The sequence below is a fragment of the Triturus cristatus genome, chromosome 4_1 (assembly GCF_964204655.1).
Source record: "Triturus cristatus chromosome 4_1, aTriCri1.1, whole genome shotgun sequence".
Taxonomy (NCBI): Eukaryota; Metazoa; Chordata; class Amphibia; order Caudata; family Salamandridae; genus Triturus; species Triturus cristatus.
In genome coordinates this window covers 90,256,838-90,281,376 of record NC_140585.1, presented here as the reverse complement: position 1 = coordinate 90,281,376, position 24,539 = coordinate 90,256,838, and the positions used below count along the sequence as shown (strand labels likewise).

At 48.4% G+C, this 24,539-nt stretch overlaps 1 protein-coding gene across 1 annotated transcript in view; it reads right to left on the bottom strand.

The window, feature by feature from the left end:
- The window catches only part of LOC146839629 (membrane-spanning 4-domains subfamily A member 4A-like), a 109,709-nt gene extending 95,386 nt beyond the window's left edge, over positions 1-14,323 (bottom strand). Inside the window, exon 1 of the mRNA XM_085651717.1 lies at positions 14,272-14,323. The gene's annotated coding sequence lies outside the window, so the exon portion shown is untranslated. The remainder of the gene's footprint in view (positions 1-14,271) is intronic.
- Positions 14,324-24,539: the final 10,216 nt, after the last annotated feature.

The following is a 24,539-nucleotide window of genomic DNA, read 5'->3' as shown; positions in this document are numbered from 1 at the left end:
CAATGTTGCATATCTGTTTACTTTTGAGAACCCCTGCTCTGGGGCTTCATTTGTAAAAAGATAAGCTCCGGGGCTCTCCTCAGGAGGCCACTGCAGCCTGCACCGCACATTGCACCTGTGATAGGAACAGCACAACTACTAACCATGACGCCCCAACAAGTGGGGCAGTTTGGACTATTTCAGGCCCCCAAAGCTATAAGAATGAGTTGGGCAGCAGGAATTAGTTATTTTTAATGTATATTGAATGAATAATTAACTGCTGTTGTAGTCACCTATAAATTAGCCAAACAGCATCACCGTGTGGCTGACTGTCACATGCGCAGGTGTTGACAATTAAGCACCGGTGCCGAACACAGGAAACCACCTGCTCAAATTAAGCACTGCCTTGCCCGGTGACTTTTAACAGGCACTGTCCACTCATAAACTACCACACATTAATCACTGATCCCCACATCATCTACACAAATGGTGTGTGTACTGGTGCCACCAAACATGGCTTACAGAATCTGAGCCCTCTCCTTGGTGCCAGCAGACACCAACCTCTGCTCCAGACTCCGGTTCTGGCATCATATGAGCAGCTCTGCCGCAGTTTCCAGGCGCTTTCCTCCTCGGCCGACACAGATTCCTTCTTCCAGCCAATGTCTTCTTTGCCTCCTACTAGTATTAGTTATAAATACATTTTAGGATATTAACACAATTTGACTGAATAGAGATAGAGAAATGCAAAGTTACTCTTCCTTTACACTTCCATCCTACTAGAGGCACTGAGCCTAAACGGGGCCACTTTTTCTTTGGCTGCTTTCTAGCTCCTAGCCCTGCACCTGAGCACTTCAGTGCGCCATCTAATTTAAAGGGAAAGGCTTTGTAACTGGACATGGGAACTCTCAGGGATTTCGGTCCAGTCTCTAGGACTGGGTCAACCTCCCAAGCGCCAGGATACTGCTATTACTGTAAAAAGTACAATGACTTACGGCACCGACTCTTGTGCTGCTAAAAGGAGGACCTGCTCTCGGGACTTCCAGGCTGGTCGAACCCGCAGGCTTCAGCAACAAGGTAAGTTGTGAACTGAATATAATAGTTTTTTCTTAGACCAGACCAGCGGTCAATTTGAAAAAAGTAAGTGTCAGGGCCCGTGTCAGGAGGCCAGTGCAGCCTGCACCACCATTGACCCAGTTAGCTCTGTCAATGACAGTATTAACACTACTACTAACCATCACACTCCTACAAGTGTCACAATTCAGACACTTTTAGGCCACCCAAAACTATAATAATGGCGTGAGTGGCAGGTATTGGTTTTTGTTTTAATGTACATTGACTTATTAAACACTGTTATTGTGCTCATCTCAAAATTAGATAGAGAGCGCCACCATGAGGTGGACTGTCGCTAGAGCCAGTGAGAACAATCTTGAGCTGGTGCTGAGTACCAGAAACCATCGGCTCAAATTAAGCACTGAACCAGACATAGCACGCATCATGCACGCGAGAAGCGAGTTACGTAACTCCGATACAATTTAACTAACTGCAAGAGGTATTGCAATTGCTTAACGCCTTTATGATAATATGTCGCACAATCCGTTAAAGGTCTTTCTTATACACCATACCGTCCCCTTAACCTCACCAGCCCCATCTTACCTCACTTCTTAGCATAGAGCCACTTATCATAAATTGTACAGGAGTTACTTAACTCAACAAAACAGTGCATGCTAGTACCAAGCATTAAATGCTAATTGTAGCCACCCAACCACATGCCTGACCCCGCATGAACCTTATAATTAAAGGAATGGGTATTTGCCCCTGATGAACATGTGCTTAACATACTTATTTCCCCTAAGCCTATCACTAAACTCGGTCCCACATGATCCCTAATCTCTCTTCCTCACGTATGATGGTGGATACAACTATTCTGCTTATCACAAATCTATGTTTGACTACTTCCACACTGTGTGTGTCTTTGCAGTCTTGAGAAAGCCCCAGGCTATTGAGCCATGTAGGGGGCGAAACACGTGTCAGCAGCTCCCTGAACATTATCACAGCACATGTATAATACAATGTTGGATTGAATTCACATTGGAATAAAGATCCTGTCACCAACTAAAATAAAAAGTAAATCTCATAGTAACATTGAAGGACTCTGAATATTCTTTGTCACTTTTGGGGAGAAACACTTAAACCTTCACTAGCTGTATTAAAAAATAGAGGAGACGTGTGTCCAAACCTCAGCAAGTGGACTACCCTCGACAACTCTGGGTATCACTCTACGGGGAGGGTGAGCTGGACCTGGACGTTCACCATTTCAACCACCCATAGGGCCTATCTCCACTCAAAGGGTGGGCCCCACATCAGCAGTGCACCCGCTCTGGTGAACCTAACGCGAGAAACCAAGGAGAGTCCAACATGGAAAATCAGGGGGTGGCAAAGGGTGGGACCCTCAAAGCACACAATTCACAAGCTTAGAACAGAGGACAGAGTAAGGGGAACAAGGCCTCCAAGGAAACATCCTGAAGGGCCCGTCTGATTGAAGCGCTTAGAAACCCCCTAAAGACATTGATTATGGCAAGGACACTGAATGGGCCCCAAGGCTGCAACCCCAAGTACCTGAGGTAGCCCATGAGTGGAGGGAGGACTTCACAGAGAGTGAGAGAGCCCAAATGCATGGCCATATATAGGTCCCACGTCAAACGGAGAGATTATGAGGTCACAAAGATATTGGGGTGCTACAAAGAGAGGTTGGTCTAAAACACCTCATTAGGATCCGCGTGAGACCTGGTGATGGCAACCAATGACAACAGAAGCAGAAAAGCTGCCTTGTGAGTGTGCGGCCAGCGCTCCCGCCATCACAGCTCTATGTGTCTGCAGTGCTGACAGTCTTTGCACCATGGAATGCCCCGATACTAGACTGTTAAGTTATGTTAAAGTGTATTTATAGAGCGCACTGCTACTCAGAAGAGTGTCCCGGCGCTAAGACAGAAAAGCACACAAGAGGAACCAAGAGGAGGGGAAAAGAAGAAAGAAAAATAGGAAAAGATGATTTAAGATGTTTTTTGGAACAGCCAGGTTTTCAGTTGTTTCCTGAAAGCAAGCAAGTTGGTAGCTTGCCTAAGCGGGAGAGGAAGCTTGTTCCAAAGTCCAGACACTAGACCCAGTAAAAAGCCCCAAAAAAGGGCGAACGAAAAAACATAAGCAGCAGAACACACACATTCTGAAATAAAGAAAGGAGTCACAGAAACCTTCCGAGGGTTCGAGAAGAAGAAAGAAAAGAAAAATGCAAAGGATGGTCAGAAAGCACTCGAGAGAAGAAGAACTGGGCAACTGCGGGTATGGGAGACAGGGGGGTGCTGCAGGGGCAGGCCTGGGCACGGTGGGGACTCCATCATGGCAGCCCAGGGACCGCCTCCACCCTGACGGCCATAATGGCAACTAGATCCGTGCATCCCGTACTCATGGAGCGAAAGGGGTCATGTGCCTTAAAATAGCAGTGAGGTCCAGTTATCAGAGAGGGGGCTGCTGGCGCCGGTCCGGAAGCTTCGGTTCGCCCCTCTAAAGAGATCAACACATGCTGTGTTCACTGCTGACTCGATCTCACTAACGGAAGGGCCTCGCATCCCTCACGCCTCCTGTTAATGATTCATAGAGCACAGTGCCCTGGGGCTCCAGTGAGGGATGCTGCTCTCATCAACTAAAACACTGGGTACCACAGGCTTTATCACCTACAGAAGGGCCTCGCATCCCTCACGCCTCCTGTTAATGATTCATAGAGCACAGTGCCCTGGGGCTCCGGTGAGGGATGCTGCTCTAATCAACTAAAACACTGGGTACCACAGGCTTTATCACCTACAGAAGGGCCTCGCATCCCTCACGCCTCCTGTTAATGATTCATAGAGCACAGGGCCCTAGGGCTCCGGTGAGGGATGCTGCTCTCATCAACTAAAACACTGGGTACCACAGGCTTTATCACCTACAGAAGGGCCTCGCATCCCTCACGTCTCCTGTTAATGATTCATAGAGCACAGGGCCCTGGGGCTCCGGTGAGGGATGCTGCTCTCATCAACTAAAACACTGGGTACCACAGGCTTTATCACCTACAGAAGGGCCTCGCATCCCTCACGTCTCCTGTTAATGATTCATAGAGCACAGTGCCCTGGGGCTCCGGTGAGGGATGCTGCTCTCATCAACTAAAACACTGGGTACCACAGGCTTTATCACCTACAGAAGGGCCTCGCATCCCTCACGCCTCCTGTTAATGATTCATAGAGCACAGTGCCCTGGGGCTCCGGTGAGGGATGCTGCTCTCATCAACTAAAACACTGGGTACCACAGGCTTTATCACTAACAGAAGGGCCTCGCATCCCTCACGCCTCCTGTTAATGATTCATAGAGCACAGTGCCCTGGGGCTCCGGTGAGGGATGCTGCTCTCATCAACTAAAACACTGGGTACCACAGGCTTTATCACCTACAGAAGGGCCTCGCATCCCTCACGCCTCCTGTTAATGATTCATAGAGCACAGTGCCCTGGGGCTCCGGTGAGGGATGCTGCTCTCATCAACTAAAACACTGGGTACCACAGGCTTTATCACCTACAGAAGGGCCTCGCATCCCTCACGCCTCCTGTTAATGATTCATAGAGCACAGGGCCCTGGGGCTCCGGTGAGGGATGCTGCTCTCATCAACTAAAACACTGGGTACCACAGGCTTTATCACCTACAGAAGGGCCTCGCATCCCTCATGCCTCCTGTTAATGATTCATAGAGCACAGTGCCCTGGGGCTCCGGTGAGGGATGCTGCTCTCATCAACTAAAACACTGGGTACCACAGGCTTTATCACTAACAGAAGGGCCTCGCATCCCTCACGCCTCCTGTTAATGATTCATAAAGCACAGTGCCCTGGGGCTCCGGTGAGGGATGCTGCTCTCATCAACTAAAACACTGGGTACCACAGGCTTTATCACTAACAGAAGGGCCTCGCATCCCTCACGTCTCCTGTTAATAATTCATAGAGCACAGTGCCCTGGGGCTCCGGTGAGGGATGCTGCTCTCATCAACTAAAACACTGGGTACCACAGGCTTTATCACCTACAGAAGGGCCTCGCATCCCTCACGCCTCCTGTTAATGATTCATAGAGCACAGTGCCCTGGGGCTACGGTGAGGGATGCTGCTCTCATCAACTAAAACACTGGGTACCACAGGCTTTATCACCTACAGAAGGGCCTCGCATCCCTCACGCCTCCTGTTAATGATTCATAGAGCACAGTGCCCTGGGGCTCCGGTGAGGGATGCTGCTCTCATCAACTAAAACACTGGGTACCACAGGCTTTATCACTAACAGAAGGGCCTCGCATCCCTCACGCCTCCTGTTAATGATTCATAGAGCACAGTGCCCTGGGGCTCCGGTGAGGGATGCTGCTCTCATCAACTAAAACACTGGGTACCACAGGCTTTATCACCTACAGAAGGGCCTCGCATCCCTCACGCCTCCTGTTAATGATTCATAAAGCACAGTGCCCTGGGGCTCCGGTGAGGGATGCTGCTCTCATCAACTAAAACACTGGGTACCACAGGCTTTATCACCTACAGAAGGGCCTCGCATCCCTCACGCCTCCTGTTAATGATTCATAGAGCACAGGGCCCTGGGGCTCCGGTGAGGGATGCTGCTCTCATCAACTAAAACACTGGGTACCACAGGCTTTATCACTAACAGAAGGGCCTCGCATCCCTCACGCCTCCTGTTAATGATTCATAGAGCACAGTGCCCTGGGGCTCCGGTGAGGGATGCTGCTCTCATCAACTAAAACACTGGGTACCACAGGCTTTATCACTAACAGAAGGGCCTCGCATCCCTCACGCCTCCTGTTAATGATTCATAGAGCACAGTGCCCTGGGGCTCCGGTGAGGTATGCTGCTCTCATCAACTAAAACACTGGGTACCACAGGCTTTATCACTAACAGAAGGGCCTCGCATCCCTCACGTCTCCTGTTAATAATTCATAGAGCACAGTGCCCTGGGGCTCCGGTGAGGGATGCTGCTCTCATCAACTAAAACACTGGGTACCACAGGCTTTATCACCTACAGAAGGGCCTCGCATCCCTCACGCCTCCTGTTAATGATTCATAGAGCACAGGGCCCTAGGGCTCCGGTGAGGGATGCTGCTCTCATCAACTAAAACACTGGGTACCACAGGCTTTATCACCTACAGAAGGGCCTCGCATCCCTCACGCCTCCTGTTAATGATTCATAGAGCACAGTGCCCTGGGGCTCCGGTGAGGGATGCTGCTCTCATCAACTAAAACACTGGGTACCACAGGCTTTATCACCTACAGAAGGGCCTCGCATCCCTCACGCCTCCTGTTAATGATTCATAGAGCACAGTGCCCTGGGGCTCCGGTGAGGGATGCTGCTCTCATCAACTAAAACACTGGGTACCACAGGCTTTATCACCTACAGAAGGGCCTCGCATCCCTCACGCCTCCTGTTAATGATTCATAGAGCACAGTGCCCTGGGGCTCCGGTGAGGGATGCTGCTCTCATCAACTAAAACACTGGGTACCACAGGCTTTATCACCTACAGAAGGGCCTCGCATCCCTCACGCCTCCTGTTAATGATTCATAGAGCACAGTGCCCTGGGGCTCCGGTGAGGGATGCTGCTCTCATCAACTAAAACACTGGGTACCACAGGCTTTATCACTAACAGAAGGGCCTCGCATCCCTCACGCCTCCTGTTAATGATTCATAAAGCACAGTGCCCTGGGGCTCCGCCGAGGGATGCTGCTCTCATCAACTAAAACACTGGGTACCCCGGGCTTTATCACCTACAGAAGGGCCTCGCATCCCTCACGCCTCCTGTTAATGATTCATAGAGCACAGTGCCCTGGGGCTCCGGTGAGGGATGCTGCTCTCATCAACTAAAACACTGGGTACCACAGGCTTTATCACCTACAGAAGGGCCTCGCATCCCTCACGCCTCCTGTTAATGATTCATAGAGCATAGGGCCCTGGGGCTCCGGTGAGGGATGCTGCTCTCATCAACTAAAACACTGGGTACCACAGGCTTTATCACCTACAGAAGGGCCTCGCATCCCTCACGCCTCCTGTTAATGATTCATAGAGCACAGGGCCCTGGGGCTCCGGTGAGGGATGCTGCTCTCATCAACTAAAACACTGGGTACCACAGGCTTTATCACCTACAGAAGGGCCTCGCATCCCTCACGCCTCCTGTTAATGATTCATAAAGCACAGTGCCCTGGGGCTCCGGTGAGGGATGCTGCTCTCATCAACTAAAACACTGGGTACCACAGGCTTTATCACCTACAGAAGGGCCTCGCATCCCTCACGCCTCCTGTTAATGATTCATAGAGCACAGTGCCCTGGGGCTCCGGTGAGGGATGCTGCTCTCATCAACTAAAACACTGGGTACCACAGGCTTTATCACCTACAGAAGGGCCTCGCATCCCTCACGCCTCCTGTTAATGATTCATAGAGCACAGGGCCCTAGGGCTCCGGTGAGGGATGCTGCTCTCATCAACTAAAATACTGGGTACCACAGGCTTTATCACTAATAGAAGGGCCTCGCATCCCTCACGCCTCCTGTTAATGATTCATAAAGCACAGTGCCCTGGGGCTCCGGTGAGGGATGCTGCTCTCATCAACTAAAACACTGGGTACCACAGGCTTTATCACTAACAGAAGGGCCTCGCATCCCTCACGCCTCCTGTTAATGATTCATAGAGCACAGTGCCCTGGGGCTCCGGTGAGGGATGCTGCTCTCATCAACTAAAACACTGGGTACCACAGGCTTTATCACTAACAGAAGGGCCTCGCACCCCTCTCGCCTCCTGTTAATGATTCATAAAGCACAGTGCCCTGGGGCTCCGGTGAGGGATGCTGCTCTCATCAACTAAAACACTGGGTACCACAGGCTTTATCACCTACAGAAGGGCCTCGCATCCCTCACGCCTCCTGTTAATGATTCATAGAGCACCGTGCCCTGGGGCTCCGGTGAGGGATGCTGCTCTCATCAACTAAAACACTGGGTACCACAGGCTTTATCACTAACAGAAGGGCCTCGCATCCCTCACGCCTCCTGTTAATGATTCATAAAGCACAGTGCCCTGGGGCTCCGCCGAGGGATGCTGCTCTCATCAACTAAAACACTGGGTACCACAGGCTTTATCACCTACAGAAGGGCCTCGCATCCCTCACGCCTCCTGTTAATGATTCATAGAGCACAGTGCCCTGGGGCTCCGGTGAGGGATGCTGCTCTCATCAACTAAAACACTGGGTACCACAGGCTTTATCACCTACAGAAGGGCCTCGCATCCCTCACGCCTCCTGTTAATGATTCATAGAGCATAGGGCCCTGGGGCTCCGGTGAGGGATGCTGCTCTCATCAACTAAAACACTGGGTACCACAGGCTTTATCACCTACAGAAGGGCCTCGCATCCCTCACGCCTCCTGTTAATGATTCATAGAGCACAGGGCCCTGGGGCTCCGGTGAGAGATGCTGCTCTCATCAACTAAAACACTGGGTACCACAGGCTTTATCACCTACAGAAGGGCCTCGCATCCCTCACGCCTCCTGTTAATGATTCATAAAGCACAGTGCCCTGGGGCTCCGGTGAGGGATGCTGCTCTCATCAACTAAAACACTGGGTACCACAGGCTTTATCACTAACAGAAGGGCCTCGCATCCCTCACGCCTCCTGTTAATGATTCATAGAGCACAGGGCCCTAGGGCTCCGGTGAGGGATGCTGCTCTCATCAACTAAAACACTGGGTACCACAGGCTTTATCACCTACAGAAGGGCCTCGCATCCCTCACGCCTCCTGTTAATGATTCATAGAGCACAGGGCCCTGGGGCTCCGGTGAGGGATGCTGCTCTCATCAACTAAAACACTGGGTACCACAGGCTTTATCACTAACAGAAGGGCCTCGCATCCCTCACGCCTCCTGTTAATGATTCATAGAGCACAGTGCCCTGGGGCTCCGGTGAGGGATGCTGCTCTCATCAACTAAAACACTGGGTACCACAGGCTTTATCACCTACAGAAGGGCCTCACATCCCTCACGTCTCCTGTTAATGATTCATAAAGCACAGTGCCCTGGGGCTCCGGTGAGGGATGCTGCTCTCATCAACTAAAACACTGGGTACCACAGGCTTTATCACCTACAGAAGGGCCTCGCATCCCTCACGCCTCCTGTTAATGATTCATAGAGCACAGTGCCCTGGGGCTCCGGTGAGGGATGCTGCTCTCATCAACTAAAACACTGGGTACCACAGGCTTTATCACTAACAGAAGGGCCTCGCATCCCTCACGCCTCCTGTTAATGATTCATAATGCACAGTGCCCTGGGGCTCCGGTGAGGGATGCTGCTCTCATCAACTAAAACACTGGGTACCACAGGCTTTATCACTAACAGAAGGGCCTCACATCCCTCACGTCTCCTGTTAATGATTCATAGAGCACAGTGCCCTGGGGCTACGGTGAGGGATGCTGCTCTCATCAACTAAAACACTGGGTACCACAGGCTTTATCACCTACAGAAGGGCCTCGCATCCCTCACGTCTCCTGTTAATAATTCATAGAGCACAGTGCCCTGGGGCTCCAGTGAGGGATGCTGCTCTCATCAACTAAAACACTGGGTACCACAGGCTTTATCACCTACAGAAGGGCCTCGCATCCCTCACGCCTCCTGTTAATGATTCATAGAGCACAGGGCCCTGGGGCTCCGGTGAGGGATGCTGCTCTCATCAACTAAAACACTGGGTACCACAGGCTTTATCACCTACAGAAGGGCCTCGCATCCCTCACGCCTCCTGTTAATGATTCATAGAGCACAGGGCCCTAGGGCTCCGGTGAGGGATGCTGCTCTCATCAACTAAAACACTGGGTACCACAGGCTTTATCACTAACAGAAGGGCCTCGCATCCCTCACACCTCCTGTTAATGATTCATAGAGCACAGTGCCCTGGGGCTCCGGTGAGGGATGCTGCTCTCATCAACTAAAACACTGGGTACCACAGGCTTTATCACCTACAGAAGGGCCTCGCATCCCTCACGCCTCCTGTTAATGATTCATAGAGCACAGGGCCCTGGGGCTCCGGTGAGGGATGCTGCTCTCATCAACTAAAACACTGGGTACCACAGGCTTTATCACCTACAGAAGGGCCTCGCATCCCTCACGCCTCCTGTTAATGATTCATAGAGCACAGTGCCCTGGGGCTCCGGTGAGGGATGCTGCTCTCATCAACTAAAACACTGGGTACCACAGGCTTTATCACTAACAGAAGGGCCTCGCATCCCTCACGCCTCCTGTTAATGATTCATAAAGCACAGTGCCCTGGGGCTCCGGTGAGGGATGCTGCTCTCATCAACTAAAACACTGGGTACCACAGGCTTTATCACCTACAGAAGGGCCTCGCATCCCTCACGCCTCCTGTTAATGATTCATAGAGCATAGGGCCCTGGGGCTCCGGTGAGGGATGCTGCTCTCATCAACTAAAACACTGGGTACCACAGGCTTTATCACCTACAGAAGGGCCTCGCATCCCTCACGCCTCCTGTTAATGATTCATAAAGCACAGTGCCCTGGGGCTCCGGTGAGGGATGCTGCTCTCATCAACTAAAACACTGGGTACCACAGGCTTTATCACCTACAGAAGGGCCTCGCATCCCTCACGCCTCCTGTTAATGATTCATAAAGCACAGTGCCCTGGGGCTCCGGTGAGGGATGCTGCTCTCATCAACTAAAACACTGGGTACCACAGGCTTTATCACCTACAGAAGGGCCTCGCATCCCTCACGCCTCCTGTTAATGATTCATAGAGCACAGTGCCCTGGGGCTCCGGTGAGGGATGCTGCTCTCATCAACTAAAACACTGGGTACCACAGGCTTTATCACTAACAGAAGGGCCTCGCATCCCTCACGCCTCCTGTTAATGATTCATAAAGCACAGTGCCCTGGGGCTCCGGTGAGGGATGCTGCTCTCATCAACTAAAACACTGGGTACCACAGGCTTTATCACCTACAGAAGGGCCTCGCATCCCTCACGCCTCCTGTTAATGATTCATAGAGCACAGTGCCCTGGGGCTCCGGTGAGGGATGCTGCTCTCATCAACTAAAACACTGGGTACCACAGGCTTTATCACCTACAGAAGGGCCTCGCATCCCTCACGCCTCCTGTTAATGATTCATAAAGCACAGTGCCCTGGGGCTCCGGTGAGGGATGCTGCTCTCATCAACTAAAACACTGGGTACCACAGGCTTTATCACCTACAGAAGGGCCTCGCATCCCTCACGCCTCCTGTTAATGATTCATAGAGCACAGTGCCCTGGGGCTCCGGTGAGGGATGCTGCTCTCATCAACTAAAACACTGGGTACCACAGGCTTTATCACTAACAGAAGGGCCTCGCATCCCTCACGCCTCCTGTTAATGATTCATAGAGCACAGTGCCCTGGGGCTCCGGTGAGGGATGCTGCTCTCATCAACTAAAACACTGGGTACCACAGGCTTTATCACTAACAGAAGGGCCTCGCATCCCTCACGCCTCCTGTTAATGATTCATAGAGCACAGTGCCCTGGGGCTCCGCCGAGGGATGCTGCTCTCATCAACTAAAACACTGGGTACCACAGGCTTTATCACTAACAGAAGGGCCTCGCATCCCTCACGCCTCCTGTTAATGATTCATAGAGCACAGTGCCCTGGGGCTCCGGTGAGGGATGCTGCTCTCATCAACTAAAACACTGGGTACCACAGGCTTTATCACCTACAGAAGGGCCTCACATCCCTCACGTCTCCTGTTAATGATTCATAGAGCACAGTGCCCTGGGGCTCCGGTGAGGGATGCTGCTCTCATCAACTAAAACACTGGGTACCACAGGCTTTATCACCTACAGAAGGGCCTCGCATCCCTCACGCCTCCTGTTAATGATTCATAGAGCATAGGGCCCTGGGGCTCCGGTGAGGGATGCTGCTCTCATCAACTAAAACACTGGGTACCACGGGCTTTATCACCTACAGAAGGGCCTCGCATCCCTCACGCCTCCTGTTAATGATTCATAGAGCACAGTGCCCTGGGGCTCCGGTGAGGGATGCTGCTCTCATCAACTAAAACACTGGGTACCACAGGCTTTATCACCTACAGAAGGGCCTCGCATCCCTCACGCCTCCTGTTAATGATTCATAAAGCACAGTGCCCTGGGGCTCCGCCGAGGGATGCTGCTCTCATCAACTAAAACACTGGGTACCACAGGCTTTAGGTGTGTGTAAAAGACTATCACCGAAGGAATATTCAGAGCCAAATATTGGCCATATATGATGTTTCATAATTAACATGTTTAATTTATCTCAGCAAGATGGAAGGCGATGCAAAGGGACAGAAGGCGCCAACAGGTGTGTGGTAAAGGGGCGTCCTGGGGCAGATCTGCAGAAACACCGTAGGTTTTGGTACAAAGGTTGAGCCATTAAAATGGCCGGGCTGGGCTTTGTGTCAAAAACGAATGCTGACTAGAATCAGACATTACCAGAGGGAAATGGGTTTTTGTTTCTCAAACTAAAGGGTGCATTACACATGCACTGCAGAGCACAGCAGACCTCTAGTGCGTCGGATCCTTCTGAGTCTGTCTAGGCACAGGATGTTTACTTCAGAGATATGCTTCCAGGACACATCTGTGTTAGACAAAGCATGCTCACGTATCCACTGTGGCTGGAGGCGGTCATGCATGGCAGCCTTAGAGTGCCAGGGTGTGGCCCTGCGCAGTGTTTCCCGCTTGTGCTACAGCAAATGTGTTTGGTGCGGTGTGCTGCTTGGATAATTATCAAATCTGTGTCCATCTTCTTAAAATGCAGAAGCACGTGTGTGTGCGTGCCTCTCATCCTTGAGGGAGATGCAGTTCCTGTTCTGGGGCTCGTGTGACCTGGAGCTCTGTGCACGCGTGGGCTCCGTGTGCTGGAGACGGAGTCTGCGTGGCGGTCGGTGGGACACTTCATTATCTACTGGGGAGAAGGCAGGGTACTCCTTCCTGGGACATGTGAGAGATCCTGGATGTAACAACAAGGGCAGGGGAGGCACTAAAGGGGCCGGACCAGCTGTCACTCAAGATGTAACAGGCTGTGGTCAACCATTTGTTTAGTGTTTTTTATTTCCTACGATCTTTTCTAGAGCACTGCATACCACCTTCAGGAGCTTCAGTGTACTGCGAATATGCAAATTACATATCACTCTCCATTGTCCAATCCAATCACTGCTACTTGTTTGGAGCGACATGATGGCAGCAGACCCCGCCCTTAATGCACATTGGCAAAATACTACTCACATAAGCCACACTGCATTCCCACAGCTGCACCCCCCACCAAACATAATAACACTTTACAAAGCCTAAACGCCTGATTTCTCAGCGCTTTCACCTCCACTACACACCAAGGCATAGTGCCATATACCACAATAAGAGCACATCCCTAGCCATCATGCACAGCGCTGAGACACTCCCCACACAAACTACATACCCACACACTTCCAACAAAGAGCAGTCCATGGAGCGCCGTGCCGCCTGTCTGCACAGCGAGATCCTGCTGCAGAGTATCAGATGCTTAGAGCCCTATTTAAATGCAACTACATGTAATGCAATGTATATAATATAATATGATATCATATAACATACTATAACAGTGTAATATAATATATTACATAGGGTAATATAATATAACAGTGTCATATAATATGATATATCATAGTGTAATATAATATATTATAACACTGTAATATAATATATGATATTACATAGTGTAATATAATAAAATATAGCATTGTAATATATTATAATATAACAGTGTTATATAATATAATATGATATTACATAGTGTAATTTAATATAACAGTGTAATATAATATAACAGTAATATAATATAATGATATTACATAGCGTAACATAACAGTGTTACATAATATAACAATGTCATATAATATAATATGATATTAGATAGTGTAATTTAATATAATATAAAAGTGTAATATAATAAAACAGTGTAATATAATATGTAACATAGTATAATATAATATAATATAATATAACAGTGTAATATAATATAATGATATTACATAGTTTATTATATTTGTAATATAGTATAGTATAATATAATATAATATCCTCGACATGACATGAGCCTTTAGGTATAAGCACAAGTTCCTTTGCATTAAGTGCTGCATTGTATAACTTCCCCATCAGAGGCACCCATCATTGTAACATTCATACAGAAGTAGGAGTTACTCACGCAGGCTGCTATGATCCGGCACACCGCTGCCTCTCCCTCCCCGGCTCTTTCACTGACTGACTCCAGAGTCCGGCATCCTTCTTTATATCCGGGGGCAGAGGTCAGAGTCCAGCTTCTGCTTTATACCCTGCCCATGGGTCAGCGGAGCTGGGGGTGTGTCTCAGGCTGGGCTCAGCCCCTCACACAGCAGCTGCTCCGGGAGGTTGTTATGTATAGAAGCCATAATGATGGAAACAGGAGGGAGGGGGCAAGGTCTACAGATACTGATCAGTTCGATGAAGGCAGTCCCGGCTCTCCCTCCATAGGAACAGCACACTGTGATCTTGCACATGCTGTAGGCCATGACTCACACCTCCTGGATGCTTGTGGCGTCTGCGTCAGGCTGAGGCACAAAATAGGCCCGAGTACTAAAATGAGGTGGCCTCAACCGCAATCTATGGCAGCATCAAGGTGGGCGCAACATGGAAACGCATTTTTTGAATATTTAATGGAAATATATAGCACAATATGAAAGCAACGGTGATGAAAAATAGATGACGTAAAGGCAAGTATGAGGGGGGGGGGGGTTATGAATTACCTTCCAAGGACGTTTGGGGACGTTGGGTACCAAACAGTGCATTGGCCAGCATTGAAAGGGGTGTACAGACAATTTGGCCAAAGTGCAGGGATCAGTGGCCTCCCAAAGATGTCGTAGGAAGTGTTTCACTTTTAATTTGATTCTCTGTTGAATAAAGAAGCGATTTTCACCCGCCGGGTTTCAGAGCCCTGCACAAAAGGACGGGTGAGGAGACGGGTGAGAAAACGAGCAATATACCACTTGCAGTCCAGAGGGGCCAGAGAACGAGGAATATACCACTTACAGTCCAGAGGGGCCAGAGAACGAGGAATATACCACTTACAGTCCAGAGGGGCCAGAGAACGAGGAATATACCACTTACAGTCCAGAGGGGCAGAGACTTACAGAGGAGAACAGTACAAAGAGCATGTAATGCATGTAAGGATAAGAGGACAGGAGACATGCAGTGTACAAGGACTCGAACATCAGGAGCGTGCATGTGAGGAGGGAAACAGCATGGAGGGTCCACACTCCATCAACAAGTACAGAATGATAAGTGCACATCTAGAGACAGTGTAGAGCAGCGAGGAGCCTACACCCCCGGGGGCCAAAAGAGGTCTCTGTGGAGGAACCAGCTGATGGCGGCAACACACAGATCCTTGGAGCCGGGAGGTTTGAAGGACCTCACGCTTCACGACCGAATAAAGACGTAAGGAAAAGAGTAAAGAACACACGGCAGCAGTTAGCTAGGAGCACACGGTAAAACAGCGAGGCGCTGCAAAGATGCACGAGTCAAGGATGCTCAAGCTGCCCTCTGAAGGCAAAGATCCTCGCAGGTGGAGGCTTTTCACAGCAGAGTGAGCAGGATGAAAAGAGAAAGACTCGGGCTCAGGACTGAGAACAGGAGGGCCCTGGTCCAAAGATTGGGGCAGTATCAGTGCACAGAGAGAATATAAAGTTGTATTGAATGACCTCATCCAAACTGGGGACCGGGATTATGAAAGGATTGCGTTGCCCTTGCGCCACGCAGGGTAACACTAGGATAATGCAATCCTTAAGTCGGATTTACTAAGACATGCAAGGCCACCTTGTGTGACCACACCTGGCTGGGTACATCTTGAGTAACGTAAGACAGCGGGAGCCACTGCCTTGTGTTACTCTGAGCTGAGGAGGCATTACATGGGTGGACCGTGGGTGTTCCCACGCATCCACCCATGCATTTTGGGGCACTCCTAGATTTACCAAGTCAAGTAAACCTGGGAATGCCTCAGAATAGTATGCCTTCCTGATAGAGGCACAACAAGGAGAAATATCTTTGTTTCTCCTTGTTGTTTCTTCTTTCTAAGTGTGCTGCATTCTGTGTACCACGCCGCCTCAGTTTAGGGCCAGTCGTATGCAAATCAGTCTTGAGTCTGCTACAGTGGGAACAATTGAGCCTTCAACTGGAACCCAAGCAACCCAGGACCGGTTTCGCCCTTATTAAGACTCATCAGCCAGATAGAGCTTAAGTACAGCGGCACAGTGAGCACGGGACCCATGTCTGGGCATACCCATCAGCCTTTGTTCAGCAAAAACACAATAATGGATGAAATGCTTGAATTAATCTCAGCCACTGGCAACAGTAAAGATTCAGTCAGTCAAGGTACTTCAGTCCCAATGCTCATCGGGACGCCCACTGCTGCAGCTTTTTATGTCAGATGCCCTGTGACGCTGTCTAGTTGAATGTGCATCAGCCGGATGCAGGCCAAATCTTGATGCCTCACCTGGTGGATTGAGTTACTGATTTTTTTTAGTCCTGTTTTTGCTGAGTCTTTACTGGTGGAACTTTTCCTCTAAGATTCAGATTGCTGTAACATATGAATTTTAGCACTCCTGATGATGACCCATAACAAGCGTAGGGTTGAAACGTTGTTGACATAAAGGGAAAATGTGTTTTACAATTTTTACCTATCCACGTTGGGAAGCAAACTTTACAACGCAGTCATTACATCGCACTACCTTTACATAGCAGTCATTACATCGCAACATCCTTTACATCGCATGTCATTACAGCGCAGCCATTACATCGCATGTCACTACAACGCATGTCATTACAACGCATGTCACTACAATGCAGGCATTACATCGCAAGCCATTACAATGCATACCATTACAAAGCATAGTACCCTTACACTATCCTACACTTACCCTACTGTTGCACTCACTGGAGTTAGAATAGTAATTTTTACCCCTATACTATCCAACACTTACCTTAAATGTGATGTAATGGTATGCATTGTAATGGTATGCATTGTAAAGGTATAATGCGATGTAATGGAATGCGTTGTAAAGGTAGTTTCTGAAAATGCGATGTAATGGCATGTGTTGTAAAAGAATGCGTTGTAAAGGATTTTGTGATGTAAAAACTGCGTTATAAAGGCATGCATTGTAAATGTATGCATTGTAACGTCATACATTCATTGACGTTTGTTGAACTCTGTAAAAAAACAAATTTCTTACTACATAGAACAGTTGCTGCTTATTAATGGACACATATAAAAATGTTTGTATTAATTACAATCTGATTGTGTGTTAATGCAAATTTATATTTTGAAAGCTCTTTTTATCCTAGGCCTAATTCAACTTTAAAATAATGGAATATATTCACAATGCTTTCTGTAACAAGTTGGGGCCTCATAGCAATAAAAAATGCACAGCACTATTCCCCATTGCACCAACCAGAATTCTGCCATATGGCTTTCTCATTATAACCACAGACATCTGCAGTGATGGCATTAACTAGGAGAAGTTCCAAAATGTAACATAAGGCACTTTGCACTGATTAGGTTCACTTGCATTTACTTTTCATTTCACATGTGTGCATTATTTAAGTGCGAAGACCAAAAACATTAAATATTTAGCTTTTTTAAGTTACTCCTTTGACCCGCCCCATTAGACTCAGGATCACAGTTCTCATATTTTTTTTTTTTTTTTTTAAATCACTTTGAACGCTGGGCAAGATGACATGCACGCAGTGGCAGCTGGTACGATACGGGGATGGCGGGGTGTACTCGAAAATAAAATTCACTAACCTGATTGCAGCATCCCTCCTCCGTCTCTCCCATGTCGTGTCTTCTACGTGCATCTCCCAGGAAGCACCCAGTCCCCCAAGAGCCAATCACAAGGCTGCAATACAGCATTGTGATTGGTAAGCACCCAGGATCCCTTGAGCCAATCACAATGCTGCAATGCAGCTTTGCAGCGCTGCAGACTTGTGATTGGTCTGAGCGTGTGGTTCTGCACTCAGACTGGGGCAGGGAGTCTGGGCATGTTCTCCTCCCAGGCTGTAAAGCAGCCTGTGTGGAGAACATGCAAAGTGCGCATGACAGTTTGGCCGAGCCAAGACAACCGGCCAAAGAGTCCTGCGCACTTTAGAGTGCAGCAACCACTCCTCCTCCCCGATGTCACAGGATCCAAGCCCCGCCCCACCCTGACCTGACGATAGTAAAAATAAAATGATAATAACTGCAATTATTATCATTTTCTTTTTTTGTTTTACACTGCCCCGTGAGCAGTGAGGTGACGCTCCTCCGTCTTTGTGGAGGAGCCACCACTGCATGCGTGGCATTTTGTGTCTTGTTTGTGTATTTTAGGAATAGATGGAAATAGCTTCCGATCGGAAAGACGCAGCGGAAAAAGGCAGGAGTGGTGTGTGCGTGTGGTAGTTTGACCCTGTCCCACGTGGCAGTAGCTTTCATGTACTGCATGCACCCTATGAAAGCCCCCCTGGCTTCTACATGTGAAATAAAATCCTATGCGTTGATAAAATCTCACCGGTTGCCATCCTAGCGCCCGAAAATCGCACTAGGGGACGCCAATTCTCACTCACCAACATAACACTGGAAAGCAACACGTGAGAAAAACTCACCTACGCGGCGGTTGCCAGAGTTTTGCCAGAATTCTGCTTTTTAAGTACAAAAGGGAGTGATCACAACTCCACAAACTGCACTGGCAGAGCAGAATTTATCACCCATCTCTTGTCCCTAACTCCCATTGGTGGGTATTTGGCTATTTAGGGCCTGATTGGGTTGTGACTGAGCCTGTCTGATGGTTATTTCAGGAGTCAGCAGGGTGTGTGCTCCTACTGTGTCAGTAGGTCTGATGAAGAGAAAGCATGTCATTTATTCCCCATCTTCTGCTGATGAAGGGCCTATTCCAGCAAAGCGTCCTGCAAGGACTGGGTAAAAGGCTGATGCTGGCCCTTCTCTTACGTCACAGACAGAGGTTCAGGATATAACTGGAAAGTCTGTTTCAAGAGCACTGGAGAAGGCTAAGCCTTAGCGAAGAGCCAAGTCCGTTAGAAGGAGGAATGACTGGGATTCATCTTCTTTGGATGCAGATAAACCATCCACATATGTGGGAAACTCTGGGACATGTGCAACATATTTTGGGTATTCCTACCTTTCGAGTGGATAAGGACGGAGAGAATCTATTCCCGCATTACATCAGACCTTCTATGGCAATGCATCTCATGGAGCTATTAACATGGTGAATGAATAAAAAGAGGTGGAAGAGGTCACTGTGCCGCAGCTTCTTCAAAAGCTGTACATGCTGGAGGGTGGAGATGTTCTGATCCATTCCATTAAAATGGATGCAATTTTGGACAGTTTGATTGGGAAGAGGTTCATTAATCTAGAGGACTGTGTCCCTTCTGGTAAAAAGGTGGATTCAGGAATGAGGAAGGCGTTCACTGCTGAGAATCTAACGCTGAAGGGCAGTTTGTATGCAGCAGATACGGCTCAATCGCTCACTAAAGACTTTGATGCGCTGTCAGTGACTATCCAAGAGGGTCAGGAGCAGTGCTTAATTTGGGCCAGTGGTTTCCAGTGCTCAGCTCCGGCACTTAACCATCAACACCGGCACTTTTCATGAGCACCAGTTAAGGACACATTCATTTATGAGGAGATTAAGTGATTTGCCCAGAATCACAGGATGTTGATCCGCCGCCAAGATTCAAACCTGACTCCCTAACTCTGAAGTCAGCAGCTCTGGCCATAACACCACATTCTCTCCCCTTTTTCATGGTTAGTAGTTGGTTCTGTTTGAGGTGGCGCTAACAGGAGAAATGTGCTGGTGCAAGCTGCCTCCTGACGAGATCCCCAGAACTTATTGTTTTACAAATTAACAATTGGTCAAGAGTATTCGGAGCTGTTAGCTGGCATTAATCTAATCACAAAAATGAGTACGTCAGTACCAGAAGCAAAGAAAGGAGAGAAGAAAGGTAGATTATTTTCAGTCCTACAGAAACAAAAGAGAGTTTAAAGTTTGAATGTTACAGGACTTCTGTCAAGTATATGAGGAAAGTTGTCCTTTATAGAAGAGGAAACCTCACACACATAATAGTGTCATGCTTCATCATCGGCATCCTCTCCCCACTGTGGTGAGTCAGTGCCACCAGGGCGGACTCAGCCTCCTCAAAGACTTCTAAGGAAGGAGTGGGTTTTTAGATAAAAACTACTGGACAAGGTGGCGGATCCAGACTTAACTAAAAATACCTTGGGGTTCCTTGGTATTTCACCTTTATTGGTGATGACCCCAGGTATATCTAAAAACAAAGACATGCAGATGTACAGAGTACAATGACTCAGACCTGGCCTATACCTGCCAACATGTTTCTGCCCTCAATTTATAGCCTAACAGGTCTGGGGCATTCATCAGGACTCGTGGATCCCTTATCTAGCTTGAGTAGTTCTAAAAGCCACCAATACGGATGTCGATGATGAAACATGACACTATTATGTGTGTGAGGTTTGTTCTTTCATAAAGTATGACTTTTTTCATATACTTGGCAGAAGTCCCGCAATGTCCAAACTTTGGACTCTCTTTTGTTTCTTTAGCATTGAAAATAATCCACTTTCCTTCTCTCCTTTTGTTCTTCTGGTGCTGCCGTACTAATTTTTGTGATTATTTTGAAATTCCACTGGGATGTACGGTGACCTACCCCTCACCTCTCTGTTTATGTGTTAAAGGCTAGCATTGATCAACAGGTATGTCTGCTGGCAGATATTTCCTCAGATGCGGTCAAAGCAACAGTGATGTCTTCTGGAGCTATAATTGTGGCCAGAAGCCATTTGTGGATGAGGGACTGGAAAATGGAGTTTAGTGAGAAGACAGCACTGTTCAAGATTCCATTTCATGGCAAAATGCTCTTTGGAGATCAATTAGATTCTATGATCTTAAGGAGTTTAAGAGTATGTCTGATTCAAGTAGGTTTTGGAACAAGAGGGTGAAATAATCTCCTTACCTGGAATTTAAGTCATATTCGGTCGTAAGCAAAAGTACCGACCGAAGAATTGTCCTCCTAAGAAAGATTGTGGGAAAAAGGGGCTGGCGAAGTAGAGGTCCTGACAATTGTGTTTCCCATAAGTCCATGCCAGTAGGAGGACGGCTACATCATTTTCTCAATTGCTGGCAAAAAGATGTAACAGATGCGTGGGTGTTGAACATTGTCAAAAAAAGGTTATGCAATAGACTTTTTGGAAAAGACTCTTCTGGATAGGGTTATCAGTTGCTCAGGAAACAATACATTGTGAGAGTTCCTCAACGGGAGAGAGGGATTGGGGCTTACACTATCCTTTTCATGGCCCAGAAGGTATCAGGAGCGTACAGGCCTGCCCTAGATTTGAAGTGGGCCAACTACTGGATAGGTTCTATTCCCTTTCGGAAGGTGACCTCGCAAGCCATTCTCCCACCGGTTCAACAGAGGGACTGGTTGACGTCAATCAATCTAGAGGATGCTTATCTGCATGTGCACATCAGAAAATCAAGTCAAAGGTTTTTGCAATTGTTCTCTGGCCGATCACTTTTAGTTTCAATTGCTTCCATTCGGCCTTTAATCTGCTCCCAGGGTGTTCACCAAGGTGTTGCCACTGTTAATTGCTAAGCTTCATTCGGAAGGTATATTTGTCCATCCTTACAAATCCAATTGGTCGCACACTGCTCGTCCTACCAGCGTGTTACCCCAAAGCATTATGGTCCATAAAGTCAGCATCAGCAAGTGCGCCTCTGCCAGAGTATTAAGCAAAATTAAAGTTGCGTTGGCCATCCCTGGACACGTGTTTCAAGGTTATTACCTCTCGTCAGCAGGGAATAGGCATGTGTGTAGGGTTGCTGCGTAGGCTGCCAAAAATTGTTCTCAGGTCCAGTACCGCTCGTGGCACTCAGGTGCGTAACCATGAGCTCGTCAGCCCCACCGGCTCAAGGGAGCTAGAATATTATCACAAATCCAATTGGTCGCACACTGCTCGTCCTACCAGCGTGTTACCCCAAAGCATTATGGTCCATGAAGTCAGCATCAGCGAGTGCGCCTCTGCCAGAGTATTAAGCAAAATTAAAGTCGCGTTGGCCATCCCTGGACATGTGTTTCGAGGTTATTACCTCTCGTCAGCAGGGAATAGGCATGTGTGTAGGGTTGCTGCGTAGGCTGCCAAAATTTGTTCTCAGGTCCAGTACCGCTCGTGGCACTCAGGTGCGTAACCATGAGCTCGTCAGCCCCACCGGCTCAAGGGAGCCTGAATATTAACACAAATCCAATTGGTCACACACTGCTCGTCCTACCAGCGTGTTACCCCAAAGCATTATGGTCCATGAAGTCAGCATCAGCGAGTGCGCCTCTGCCAGAGTATTAAGCAAAATTAAAGTCGCGTTGGCCATCCCTGGACACGTGTTTCGAGGTTATTACCTCTCGTCAGCAGGGAATAGGCATGTGTGTAGGGTTGCTGCGTAGGCTGCCAAAAATTGTTCTCAGGTCCAGTACCGCTCGTGGCACGAGTGGTACCGGACCTGAGAACATTTTTTGGCAGCCTACGCAGCAACCCGACACACATGCCTATTCCCTGCTGATGAGAGGTAACAACCTCGAAACACGTGTCCAGGGATGGCCAACGCGACATTGATTTTTGCTTAAGACTCTGGCAGAGGTGCACTCGCTGATGCTTACTTCATGGACCACAATGCTTTGGGGTAACACGCTGGTAGGACGAGCAGTGTGCGACCAATTGGATTTTTGTTTATATTCAGGCTCCCTTGAGCCATTGGGGCTGACGAGCTCATGGTTACGCACCTGCGTGCCACGAGTGGTACCGGACCTGAGAACATTTTTTGGCAGCCTACGCAGCAACCCGACACACATGCCTATTCCCTGCTGATGAGAGGTAACAACCTCGAAACACATGCCCAGGGATGGCCAACGCGACATTGATTTTTGCTTAAGACTCTGGCAGAGGCGCACTCGCTGATGCTTACTTCATGGACCACAATGCTTTGGGGTAACACGCTGGTAGGACGAGCAGTGTGCAACCAATTGGATTTTTGTCCATCCTTACCTCAACGATTTGTTGATTCAGGCCTCATCAGAAGGAGTGCACTTGTCTCATATCAACAGAGTGGTGATGATGTTGCAGACTTATGGTTTTCTCATACACCGAGAAAAATCCAGTCTAAGACCCGTTCAAGATCTAACTTTTATAGAAGCTCACTTTATCACACATCAGGAAATGGTCTTGTTCTCACCACAGCGAATTGCAAAAATTCAAGCTCATGCTTTGGAACTGTTAAGTCACGAAGCTCCAAGAGTGGGGTTGTGGTGTATGCTTCAGGGGGATCTTGACTCTACGATCTTTTTGGTACCCTAGGCTCAATTACATCTCCACAAACAGGTTTCTAGGATGTTGAAAAACTGGGATCCGAGTTCTGAGAATCTGATGCACAGAATCCCAGTAACTCAACAGAGGAAAATTATTTGGCTTGGTGGATGTCCATGGACAATCTTCTAAAAGGGGTTCAGCTGAATCCTCCAGACCCCACGATATTAACAACAGATGCCAGTCTTTTAGGTTGGGGCGCGTGGGAGGACTCCATGCAGGTGCAGGGCTTCTGGTTTCGCAAGGCGGCTCGGAGATTCTTAAATTGGAGAGAGTTTGAGGCAAGGTCTTCTTTCCCTGACGTCTCTTCTGGCAGAGTGAGTAGTATTGATTCAGACAGACAGTGCTACCACCAAGGCCTATGTGAACAGGCAGAGAGGGACAAGGTCCAATGCACTGAACCTGATTGCACACAAGCTTTTTTCTTCCTAATTTCTCTGAAAGCAATTTATATTCAGGGAACGTCCAATGTAACAGCAGATATGCTAAGCAAGGAAATTCCTTCCTCTCTGGAGTTTTATCAAGACACGTCAGTATTCGCTCTACTGACTCATCGTTGGGGCATGTTAATCATAGATCTTATTGCCTCAAGCCTCAATGTCAATGTTGGCAGATTTTGTGCAAGAGATAGGAAATAACAGGTAAAGGCATTGGATGCTCTCTTGTGTCGATGGAGAAAGGGTCTTCTTTAAGCTTTCCCTCACCTTTCTCTGATGCGACCCTTCTTGGTAAGAGTGAGGAAGGAGAAAGCAAGTGTAATCCTTCAGAGGCCTTGAGCGTATTGGTTTCGTCTCTTGATGATGATAAAGGGGGATCCAGAGTAGCCGCTGCCTCTGGTTCCTTCCCCTCTCGAATTGCTGATTCTGAGGATGAAGTCATTGAGGAGGCTCGGCTTGATGGCTGGGAGACTGAGAGGAGGGGATTGAGAGAGCAGGGTCTCTCGAGGTTTTGGTGGTCACGTTGCAATTTTCAAGGAAGTTTTCTTTTGAAAAGTCTGATAGACACTAGAGGTCTTTTTCTCTGTGGTGAGA